General features: G+C 42.2%; 1 protein-coding gene across 2 annotated transcripts in view; it reads right to left on the bottom strand.

The window, feature by feature from the left end:
• PAK5 (p21 (RAC1) activated kinase 5) overlaps nt 1–11,597 on the bottom strand; it is a 427,019-nt gene extending 415,422 nt beyond the window's left edge. Inside the window, exon 1 of one of the 2 annotated variants that reach the window (XM_044928304.2) lies at nt 11,421–11,597. The gene's annotated coding sequence lies outside the window, so the exon portion shown is untranslated. The remainder of the gene's footprint in view (nt 1–11,420) is intronic. The other variant, XM_025264585.3, reaches the window with a different exon arrangement.
• Nucleotides 11,598–12,412: the final 815 nt, after the last annotated feature.

Raw genomic sequence — 12,412 nt, 5'->3', positions numbered from 1 at the left:
TGAACCACAATGCAGAATCAGAGGATTCAAGAGTCAAAGTGGGTTGATTAATCCAGTGATTCTTGAATTACTGAAGGTTCAAGGATGCCAAACAAAACTTTTAATCTACTGAGTTGCTTGCTGTATGCAACAGTCTATGTGGACACTGGGCCCAGATAAGGAAGGGTATGACTCCTCTGCATGACTGTTTGCCTTGAGTAACCTACTTTATAGAGCTTTCATGATGATTAAGATTCACAGGTAAAATACTGGGATGAGGGTTTAACATATCTTCTTCAACATGTTAAGTACAACCACAGGAGTGCAAGCCACTTTTCTTATAATCTACATTGCTACTGCATGAGCAGCAAGTTGTGTGTATATGTATATGTGTGCATAGCTCAGTGCGGCCTTTCTAAAACAGTCACCTGAGCAGGTGCAATCCTGACACTGGAGAGGATGACAGCACCAGGAGTCTCAGTGACTATACAGCTAAATATTCTTCTTCTTTTTTTTTTTTTAGCTAAATATTCAAATATGATGTTGTTGTTATTCAGTCGCCCAGTCATGTGCGACTCTCTGCGACCCCATGGACTGCAGCACACTAGGCCTTAAATACGATAAACCAAGCTAAAAATTGCTAAGTAGGTTCTGTAAGCCTAGTCAAACAAATATGCCTTCGAAACAATGTAGAAACTCAGGCTTCAACTCAGAAGCCTGGGATCCCAGAACGTGGCTAAGTAGAGGGTCCCAGTCTCTTGTCCCATTGCCTCGCTCCTTCTGCCTCAGGCTTCAGGTTCTATATGTGGACTACGAGCTCCATCCCACCTCTCACTAATAAACAATCCTTCCTTGGCCTGTCTTGGGCCCCAGAGCCTCCTAAGAGGGGAAGTCTGAGGTCCTGGGAATGCAAAGCAGGGTCCAGTGAGGGACAAGGTGGGCTCTGAGTGCAGGGGGCTTGGCTGCACAGGTGTCAAGAGGTGGGAGAACACAGCAGGTAAACTCTTTACTATACAGTATCCAGGGGATCCTTTGGTAATTTAAGATTTCCTGTTTTTAGTGCAATTAAAGAATAATTACCTTTTTCTTTTTTTGCATCCCATTTGCAAGTGTCCTCTCCTCAGGGAAAAGGTTATAAAAAGCTATAAAGGCAACATAAACCTGGGCATTAAATTACCTGGACAACCACAGCCATGTCCTATGTATGATGAGAACTGGAAGAAGAATATAGATTGATTTATGGGTGATTTTTTAGTGTTACATACCAAAAGTTGCTTCCCTGGTGGCTCAGAGGGTAAAGCATCTGCCTACAATTTGGGAGGCCTAGGTTCAATCCCTGGGTCAGGAAGATCCCCTGGAGAAGGAAATGGCACCCTACTCCGGTACTGTTGCCTGGAAAATCCCATGGACGGAGCCTAGTAGGCTACAGTCCATGGGATTGCAAAGAGTTGGACACACGGCTGAGCGACTTCACTTTCACTTTCTTTCACCAAAAGTTAGGGGGCTCCTTGGTGGCTCAGCAGTAAAGAATTTGCCTGCAATGCAGGAGACACAGGAGACGTAGGTTTGATCCCTGGGTCAGGAAGATCCCCTGGAGGAGGGCATGGCAACCCACTCCAATATTCTTGCCTGGAAAATCCCCATGGACCAGGGAGCCCAGCAGGCAACAGCCCACAGGGTCGCAAATAGTTGGACACAACTGAAGTGACTTAGCACACACGCACACACCAAAAGTTATTTGAGCTCAGAACCCATCATTCATAGTCGACTAAACTCAAATATTAAACAAATAAACAAATAGATAAGAAGAACTGACTTATTTGAAAAGACCCTGATTCTGGGAAAGATTGAAGGTGGGAGCATGAGGGGATGACAGAGGATGGTTGAATGGGATCACTGACTCAAAGGACATGGTTTGAGCAAGCTCCGGGAGTTGGTGATGGACAGGGAGGCCTGGCATGCTGCGGTCCATGAGATTGCAAAGAGTCAGACACGACTGAATGACTGAACTGACTGACTAAAACTCAAACATGACTAAAAGACTTGTTCAGAGTTAAGATAATTCAAGATAAAAAGAAGCCTAGACTCGTGCTGGTGCTCCATCTATTTCCAAACTATACCTCTTGTTTCTGCTAAACTGTTTTCTTCAGAGCATCCTTTCACTGGCTCTGGTTTCACTTGAGAATAGTATCTTCCCTTCAAAATACCTGTGCAGGGATTTCCCTGGTGGTCCAGTGGCTAAGACTCAGCTCCCAGTGCAGGGAGCCTAGGTTCGATCCCTGGTCAGGGAACTAGACCCCACATTCTGCAACTAAGAGTTCCCAGGCCACGACTAAAGATCCTGCTTGCCACAACTGAGACACTGAGCAGCCAAATAATAAATATTTTATAAAAACAAAAACCTACCCATATATGAAGATCAAATCTGAAAAGCCAGCTTCTTCAGGACATGTCCTGCTGACTCCAGGAGAAAACTGCATCTCTTATGTGGGGCACCACCAGGCACACAGTACCATAAACCTTGGGCTCCTTGTGAATCTCCATCTCAGCAGCTGTGCCCTCTGCAGGGGAGGTGTGGAGGCCTGCAATTCAACCCTGTTGGCCTCCAAGTCCTGGGCTAATGGGCATTTTTATTCTTTCTGTTTGGTTTGATATGGGCCATTGACCTCCCATCCCATCATTTTTGGTTCTCTCAGCAGAAAGAAGACCATGGGACTGCCAGTCAAGGTGCCTTCCCGCCTGTGATGCCAAGTGAATTGTGGCCTGGGGAATGGGGCCAAGCCCTAAGCACAAAAACAGTGGACTGGGGTCCAGCCCGGGCAAACCCCTCGTGCATGGGCCTGTTTCTCTAGTCCATGATATCTAGACTCTAAAGCTGGCTAGGTTCTGGTTTGCTTGCAAGCCTGTTTTTCGAGGTGGTGGTGGTTGTTTTGAGGGGACACTCCCATTCCTGGCAATTCTTTTAGTTATCTGAGAGCCTTATAGTAAATTCTTTCTTTACTAGAGTTTCTTTCATTTGCATGCGAACTAAGAGTCATTGCCAATATACTTGGCAGAGCCCCTGACACAAGAGTTAACCATGAGTGTCACATACTGAGTCATTATAACCTAACAGTGAATTTTTTTTTCTAACTCATAAAACAACATTCAGTTCAGTTCAATTGCTCAGTCGTGTCTGACTCTTTGTGACCCCATGAATTGCAGCACAACAGGCCTCCCTGTCCATCACCAACTCCCGGACTTCACCCAAACTCATGTCCATCGAGTCGGTGATGTCATCCAGCCATCTCATCCTCTGTCGTCCCCTTCTCCTCCTGCCCCCAATCCCTCCGAGCATCAGAGTCTTTTCCAATTAGTCAACTCTTCGCATCAGATGGCCAAAGTACTGGAGTTTCAGCTTTAGCATCATTCCTTCCAAAGAAATCCCAGGGCTGATCTCCTTTAGAATGGACTGATTGGATCTCCTTGCAGTCCAAGGGACTCTCAAGAGTCTTCTCCAACACCACAGTTCAAAGGGATCAATTCTTCGGCACTCAGCTTTCTTCACAGTCCAACTCTCACATCCATACATGACTACTGGAAAAACAATAGCCTTGACTAGACGAACCTTTGGTGGCAAAGTAATGTCTCTGCTTTTCAATATGCTATCTAGGTTGGTCATAACTTTCCTTCTAAGGTCATAACTTTCCTTCTTTTAATTTCATGGCTGCAGTCACCATCTGCAGTTATTTTGGAGCCCAGAAAAATAAAGTCTGACACTGTTTACACTGTTTCCCTATCTATTTCCCATGAAGTGATGGGACCGGATGCCATGATCTTCATTTTCTGAATGTTGAGCTTTAAGCCAACTTTTTCACTCTCCACTTTCACTTTCATCAAGAGGCTTTTTAGTTCCTCTTCACTTTCTGCCATAAGGGTGGTGTCATCTGCATATCTGAGATGATTGATATTTCTCCCGGCAATCTTGATTCCAGCTTGTGCTTCTTCCAGCCCAGCGTTTCTCATTATGTACTCTGCATAGAAGTTAAATAAGCAGCATGACAATATACAGCCTTGATGTACTCCTTTCCCGATTTGGAACCAGTCTGTTGTTCCATGTCCAGTTCTAACTGTTGCTTCCTGACCTGCATATAGGTTTGTCAAGAAGCAGGTCAGGTGGTCTGGTATCCCCACCTCTTTCAGAATTTTCCACAGTTTGTTGTGATCCATGCAGTCAAAGGCTTTGGCATAGTCAATAAAGCAGAAATAGATGTTTTTCTGGAACTCTCTTTCTCTTTCCATGATCCAGCGGATTTTGGCAATTTGATCTCTGGTTCCTCTGCCTTTTCTAAAACCAGCTTGAACATCTGGAAGTTCACAGTTCATGAATTGCTGAAGCCTGGCTTGGAGTATTTTGAGCATTACTTTACTAGCGTGTGAGATGAGTACAATTGTGTGGTAGTTTGAGCATTCTTTGGCATTGCCTTTCTTTGAGATTGGAATGAAAACTGACCTTTTCCAGTCCTGTGGCCACTGCTGAGTTTTCCAAATGTGCTGGCATATTGAGTGCAGCACTTTCACAGCACCATCTTCCAGCATTTGAAATAGCTTAACTGGAATTCCATCACCTCCACTAGCTTTGTTCATAGTGATGATTTCTAAGGCCCACTTGACTTCACATTCCAGGATGTCTGGCTCTAGGTGAGTGAGCACACCATTGTGATTATCTTGGTCATGAAGATCTTTTTTGTACAGTTCTTCTATTTTGAAAAATTCAGGGAGGTATGAAAAATATAAGCCATACATATTTTTACTGTCCAAACACTGCCTAATTTTGTTTTTGTTCCAGTTTTCATACATCTATATATGATATTCCTGAAATACATATCATTGTAATGCAGCAGTGCATTTGGTTATTTCTAGTTAAAACTGTTGTGAAAGCTGTTCCTTGTTATTACATAATCTTTGAAATGACTCCTTTTAATATGTGTCATAGTCTATCATTTGGGGGACTTTATTTTGGTTTTCACATGACTAAATTTATTCTTACTAGATTTTATTCCTCTTGTTTTTCTGAGGTTTATTTATTTATTTGTTTATTTTGGCATGGTGGGAAAAATTAAAAGAGCTTTACTTTTAATGCAGTGATGAGACAGTTGACCACTTTCTGGCTTTTATTGTCTTAACATGGCTTAAAATATTAATTTTAAACCTCCAAAGTAGGGTACCCTATGCTGTCTCCCACATTTGGGGGCACTTTTTATAAAACAGTGAAATCCTGCCACTTGGAGGCTGCTGTTTCTTTCTTCTATGTAAAGGGAAACTTTAAAATAGCTTTAACCCACCTCCAATTTTTATATAGATTGTTTTCATTTTTTTTATTATTTCAGAATATTATAACAATCCTCAATGTAAGTTTTTGTCTGCATCTACTTCTTTAGCAAACACTATTGTATAATTCTTCTGCCAGTAGTAATGCAAATGTCCTTCTCTCTGCATCCTTGCCAGTACTGAGTATTTTTTTATCTATATATACATATATACATTTTGCTGGTTTAATCCATGAAACATAGCATATAACTTTTGTTTTAATTTCCATTTCTGTGATTATAGTAAGAATATTAAATATGTATGTTAGCCTTTTTCTTCCTTTTGAATTATTCAGGTATGTGGACAATTCTCTTGGCACGTTATTTTCTACTTATTGATATCTAAGAGTTCCTCAATGGGATTATTACATTAACTGTTCTGTTATGCTTGGTGTCCATGTTTTTCTCCATAATTACTTTTTGCTTTACACTGTATTTTTTTGCATGCAAATGTTTAAAATATATTCAAATCTATATTTTGCTTTGTGATTCTTTCCATTAATTTTATATTAAAAACTCATTTCCCTAAAATTATTAAATATTTTCTTCTGACTTTCTCATCTGGCAAATGAACTTTCCAATTTGGAATTTAGTCTAGTGAGTCATATAAACAGAGGTTCTTAGTTGAATATTTCCTGTATACTAAGCCAATTTGCTTGATTCTTTGGTCAAATATTCCTGTTTCAAAATGCTTTCCCCATCGCAGTTCTGTTTCCAAAAACTACCTGAGTCTCTTTGCAATCTATTCTATTCCATTGAGCTAACTATTGATTTTTACACCAGTACTACTCTGCTATAATGATTGTAGTTCAATGACTGTATTTATTTTTGTTTCTGGAAGGGCAACCCACCCCAACCCCCATATAAATTCCTCTGCAAATTTTTCTTGAATATTGTCATACAGTTATTCTTCCAAGTGAATATTAGAATCATTTTGACAAGTTTTCCCAAATCTCAATACAATAAAACTATATAATTGATCATGGAAAAATAACCATATCAAATATCTATCTTTCTAATACTAAGGCAAGTTTTCATTTGTTTCTGTTTTTATGTGTCTAAGTAAAATTTTATAGCTTTCCTACATAAGTCCTTAGATACTTTTTTCCTCCAAGTATTGGTGTTTTATATACATTTCCAATTTTCTTAGATAATATATATTTGTATGGATTCATAAACAGAATCATTTTCTATTGTATTATTTTTTGTTGGTAAATATTAGCATTTGAGGTAATCCTTCATTTCTGAACATGTATATTATAAACCAACCACTTTACTGAACCCTCTTATTGGTTTCTTAGGTTTCAGTTGAGTCAACTGTGTATCCATCACTTTTAAACAAAATTAAGATACAATGTCTGACTTTTTTCTTGCTTAGATAAAAAGTAATGATACTTTCATTTATTTTTAAAAATTACCTTTTTGCAACTACTAAAATGACATAAAATTGAGGCCAAACTAGAAATGCAAAATATAACCCATGTTCCCATATTGGACCACCTCCATTTCCCTTTGGTACTCAGTCTCGCTATTCAAAACTACCAAAAAGTCCTCTAAATGAAAGATATTAAGTCACTTCTCACTTGAATTAAACAGGATAGACAAAACAATCCAGCTGGTGATTAAGAATTTTGACAATTGTGGAAGACAAAGAAATACACCAGGAGCCTATCCTCACATAAGACAGCAATTTGTCTCTTATTTTAACCCCAGAGACAATAGGTAGGATAATTTTTAAAGTAGAATAGGGCCAAACCTAGATATTTTCAGAAAGCAATTGCATGCACTTCCGTATATGAGGGGATTCTGTTTTCCTCAGATAAACCTAAGTTCCTTATTTTGAAAGATCAGGATAATAGTATCTAATTATTAATTCATCAAGTATTTGTCATGCATCTAATCTGGATTTTGTATTATTGGGAAAGACTGGAGAGCCATCTGTAAAAATAAGTAAGAGTAAGGAAGGAAGAGAACTTGAAAAGGGAAAGTGTTAGTCACTCAGTCATGTCCGACTCTTTGCAACCCCATGGACTGTAGCCTGCCAGACTCCTCTACCCATGGGATTTCCCAGGCAAGAATACTGGTGTGGGTTGCCATTTCCTTCTCCAGAGGGTCTTCCAAACTGAGGAATCGAACCCAGGTCTCCTGCATTCCAGGAAGATTCTTTACCAGCTGAGCCAGCAGGGAAGCCCCTAGGAAGGGAACCTAGCACACAACAAAAGCTCAATAAATAATATTATCATTACCTATTAGGATTATTTATAGTTAATCTCTAGAAGGCTAAAAGTCTAGTTCACCACTATCTTCCTAGGGCCAAGCATGGAAAATGTTAATGTCCAACAAATATTTTGTTGAAATATTTGAGTATTTGTTGACTGACATTTTTTCAAAAGTCTCAGTTGTCAAAAAATATTTTGACTTCATTCTTAACTGCTCACTTGAAATCAGTTCTTCAAAGATGCATTTACTAAAGCCAGGAGTACTCCTCTCAAAGTCAGAATGAGTTCTACATTGCTCTTTTTATATAGGTAGTAAAGAAAATAGTTTCTAAAATATCATATCTTTAAGTTGGCACAGAACAATGCTATGAAGAAGAGTATTCATTCCTTCACTTATTGACCATTTATTAAGCATCTTCTACATGAAAGACACAAAACAAATGGCCATCACAGAGTTTACAGAAATTAAATGAATAGCCAAACAAATAAATAGGAAACTGCAAATTTTCAGTGCCATAGAAGAAAAGTAGAAAGGTGAGGAGAGATTTGGGTTCACGAGGAAAAGAGATCAAGGAGACCCAATTGAGTACAGCTTGAACTGGCAAAGCATGGGGGAGGTTCAAGAAACAGATTGGTATGACAGCGGTAAGAGGAAGAGGTGCCCGGGAGGAGACCAGCAAGAATCTCTGGAAACTGTCCCAGGTACATAATGAATCTTCTGCAGGGGACTGACATGACTCTACCTGTTCTGGATGAAGAATGGGCGGGCCCAAGCTGGGAACCGGGAGTCTGGTAGGAAGCCCCACTAGTGGACCAAATGAAAGATAGTAACAACTTGGAGTCTGATGGAGGTGACAGTGAGGATGGAAATAAGAACTTATCAAGAGTTTATACATAGATATTGAAGACAGAACTTGCAAAAAATTGGTGATAGTTTTTGGTTTGGAGGACAAAGGGAACAGAGGCATCAGAGATGATTTTTGAGTTTCTGGCAACTCCCTGGACAGTGGTGCCATTTACCAGGATAAGAAAGATTAGAAAGTTGTTAAGATTAGTGTATTTTTGTGACTGTTATTTTTGTTGTTTAATATGGTTTTCCACTGTCTGTTTGCATTGTGTTAGTGGGGAAGCAAAAAGGGAGGAAGGCAAACATTAACAAATCCATCTAGGCCAGGGTATATCAGCTATGTTACCTGTTTAAGATTGAAACCCTAGATTACCTTGGTTTCTAGACAAGTGACATTTGTATAAATGAGGTACCTCTGAATACTGTTTTTCTCTATCATGTTTGGGTATATAAAAATTCAAATATATTGCCTGGATTAAAAAAGCTTTAAAGTGTTTTCAAAAAACATACTATTTTATCATTATGTCCTACTGATACTGACATAATACTAATACTGTCATTAAATACCTATCATAGGGTATACAGGGCTGAATAGAGTTCCCCCCAAATTCATGCCCAACCAGAACCTAAAAACGTGACCTGATTACAAAACAGGGTCTTTGGAGATGTAATCAAGTTAAGTTGAGGTCACACTGAATTAGGATGGGCCCTAAATCCAATATGAACGGTGTCCTTATTTATAAATGGGGGAACTTCACAATGTGAAGATGAAGGCAGAAATTAGTTATGCTGTCCCAAAACAAGGAATACCTGGGTCTACCAGAAACTGGGAGAAGCCAGAAAGGATCCTCCTCTTGAGGCTTCCAAGGAAGAATGGCTTTGACTAAACCTTGATTTTGAACTTCTAATCTCCAGAACTGCAAAAGAACATATTTCTGACATTTTAAGCCATCTGTTTGTTGTTTAGTCACTAAGTCGCGTCTGACTCTTCGTGACTGACAGGCTCTAGTCGGGAAGATAAATGAGATCACACATTTGAACTTATTTAGCTTAATACAGGGCATATAGTATAGTTAAATAAACATCCATTTTCCTTCCTCTGATAATGATCACCACCACTGGTTGTGGTTTATAAGTAAACCATACCTCTACCCAATTTAGGTTAAGTCTTAGCTCTAGGCTTGTTTTACAGCTGAGGAAACTGAGGCTTGGGAAAGTTATATAGCTTGCTCAAGGTCACAAAGCTTAATAGGGAAGAGTCAGAGCTCAAACTCAACTGTCTCACCACCCAGATGAGATCCTAGAATACTTGCCTCTCACACCTGCAACATTTTAGTAAAATGACAGAGGAGAGGCACAAAGTGTTTTCAACGTTTGCAGTTCTCTCTCACATTTATTAACAAGTTTAGGGATCTAGTACAATTCAACTCTTCCTATTCACAGAGAAGCACAAAAATATAAAACCAGTGCTATCAGTGAACTTCACTTTCTATTGCTCCCATCAGCAGTGCTTCTGCTTTGCACACATGAATTTGAAGTCAAGGCATTATCACCAGATTGGACATTTATGGCTTTAATTTAATTAAATGCATTTTTCTCAAGTTTCTCCCATTTCATTTTGGTGATACTGACTCATTCTTGCCACCTAAAGAGACGATAAAAATAAGTACTGTAAGCACGGAGGGAAGTGTGTCTAAACTTCATAGTCACAGATGTCCATCCTTTACAAATCGAAAAATAAAAGCACATTCTAAATTTACCTTTCCTCCTTAACTCAGTGAGTTGTAGGTCTGAATAAATCAGACATACAAATGTGAGGTGCAAAGCTGTTATTATGCAGTTTCAATTTCATAGAATTCTAGTGTAGGAGGGACTTCTAAAAAGTGGTGTGGTTCATCTGGACTCAAGTAAGACAGTTATTTACCTGCCACCAAACCCTAGAAAGGAAAAGGATGCTCTGAGAGGTTTTTAGAGTTACCTAAGACCCTATATCTATTTTTGGGGGGAACCCTTTGGAACACGGGTTTCCCGATTTCCCCAAAAGTATATTTATCCTTCTAAAGCTGTCATTAACTATTAAAGATGACATTGTCCTCTGGCTTTGTGCCAACTTTTCTTTTTCTTTATTAATTTGGCCTTTAAAAAAGAAGAAGAAGAAGAAGAAGAAGACCACTATAGATAACATCCCAATGCTTCAAATTCCCTTAATTGACATCTAATGTGGAATTACCTTGCATCCTACGTTTAAAGCTCCCGATATGCACACATAGGTTCAAGAAAGGCCAACATGCTTCTCCTTCAAACTGGGCACTGATAATCTCTGGACTTTTCAAGTTTATCCTCCAGGAGGTTAACATCGCAGGCAATTTTGACAAGAGTTTGGAATCGAGATTCTCTTCATGCTCTGTCCACACCCGTGTCCACGAACATAAGTTCTCTCCATTACAACCCACCACGCGCGCGCGCGCACACACACACACCAAGGCAAGTAACAAAGGAAAACAGTCCCATAAAGCCTCAGCTATTGCATTCTCCAATCTACACCTGTCAAGAGACAAAAACCAAACGGGAATCCTGCCCTGGCAATATGTCCAACACTCCTCAGAGAAGCACGCACCGCGGCACTCCCGGCGTGCGGGGCTGTATACACAAAGAGCCGGTGCTGGGTTTGCCCGCGGTCCGGGGGACCAGCGCATTCCCAGGACTGGTATCCTGGTATCTCCCCCATGCCCTCCTGCTCAGCAGAAAAGAACTACCCTTTATTTGACCCGCAGAGAGCCCAGGCTGGATGGCAGTGAATGGGCGTGGGGGGCGGGGGGCGGTTCCCGAATCCATCCCCTTCAGCCAGTCGGTCCCCAGCCTTTGGCATCTCCTAGCAGATGCACAATCGCGCGCTGTCACAGATGTCCGCTTCGCATCCTCTCCCGGCAAAGCCAGGTGCCCGGGTCCCCGCCGTGCGCATCCCCGCAAGCGCCCCTCCCCGCGCCCGTACCCACCCGGGCAGCCCCGCCGGGCGCGCCTGCCTACCTGGTGGCTTGGCTGTCAGTACGGCGGCGGAGCCTAGTCCCCCTCTCCTCCTCCGCGGCTACATCGCTCGGAACGCCATGTTCCCGGTCTCCCCGGGCGCACGCCGGGCAACTACTACGGGCTGGGTAGGGGCAAAGGGGGCGGGGGCCGGCGGGAGGGGCCGGAGGCTGAGCCACAGCTTCCCACTCTCCACCCAGGCCTCCCCCAGCTACTGAGCATGCCCAGCTGCCCGGCTTCGCCCTGGGAGGACTTTCCAGGAGCGCTCGCAGCTGCTCCGGGTTTTCGTGGCTGCCGGAGGGAGGCTGGCAGAAGCAGCTGCGGGGGGCGGGGGGCGGGGGTGGAGAGGTTGCGGGGGGCGGGGGGAGTGTCTCACGCTGTGGGATCTGAGCTGGAGAAAGCCCTTCTCGCTGATCTGATCCCACTTTCCCTCTGCCCTCCACGGGCAGCTCCTGCACGCCCCCTCCTCATACACACTGTGCAGAAATTTTGTGCAGGGCCAAAGCTGGACTGAGCTTAAGGGCAGAGCAAAGGGCGAGAGGGCGGGGCCGAGAGAAAGGTCCTTCCGCTAGTCTTGGTGCTACCACCTGGAACCTTGCTGCTTCAACTTCAAGGTGCCTAGGAATTAAAATGCAAATTCGGAGTCGCTTGCTCTGGACTGGGGTCTGAGATCTACAAGCTGAACAAGCCCCCAGGGGATGCTGATGTCACTGGTCCTCCGACCATGTCGAGCAGCCGAGATCTAGAGAATCCCTCTTCTGTGACCTTTGGGTGGCTCTCCTGCAAGCAGCCAACCTAGAAACGTTCTCTGGCTCCCACAAAAGCCGCTCCAACCTACAGACGGCTTGGAGTCTAACAGGTGAAGATGCCCTCGGGATGTTATGCCCAACCCTGGAAGGAATCTCAGTACCACTGGACTCTGAGCACCCACACAAACTGGCTACTTTCTGACTTAGAATGTGAGTCTTAGGGAAAGCTGGACATTTTCACGCTCT

The sequence above is a fragment of the Bubalus bubalis genome, chromosome 14, assembly GCF_019923935.1.
Source record: "Bubalus bubalis isolate 160015118507 breed Murrah chromosome 14, NDDB_SH_1, whole genome shotgun sequence".
Lineage (NCBI taxonomy): Eukaryota > Metazoa > Chordata > Mammalia > Artiodactyla > Bovidae > Bubalus > Bubalus bubalis.
Note: the sequence above shows the minus strand (reverse complement) of the source record. Positions and strands in the feature narration are given on the sequence as shown.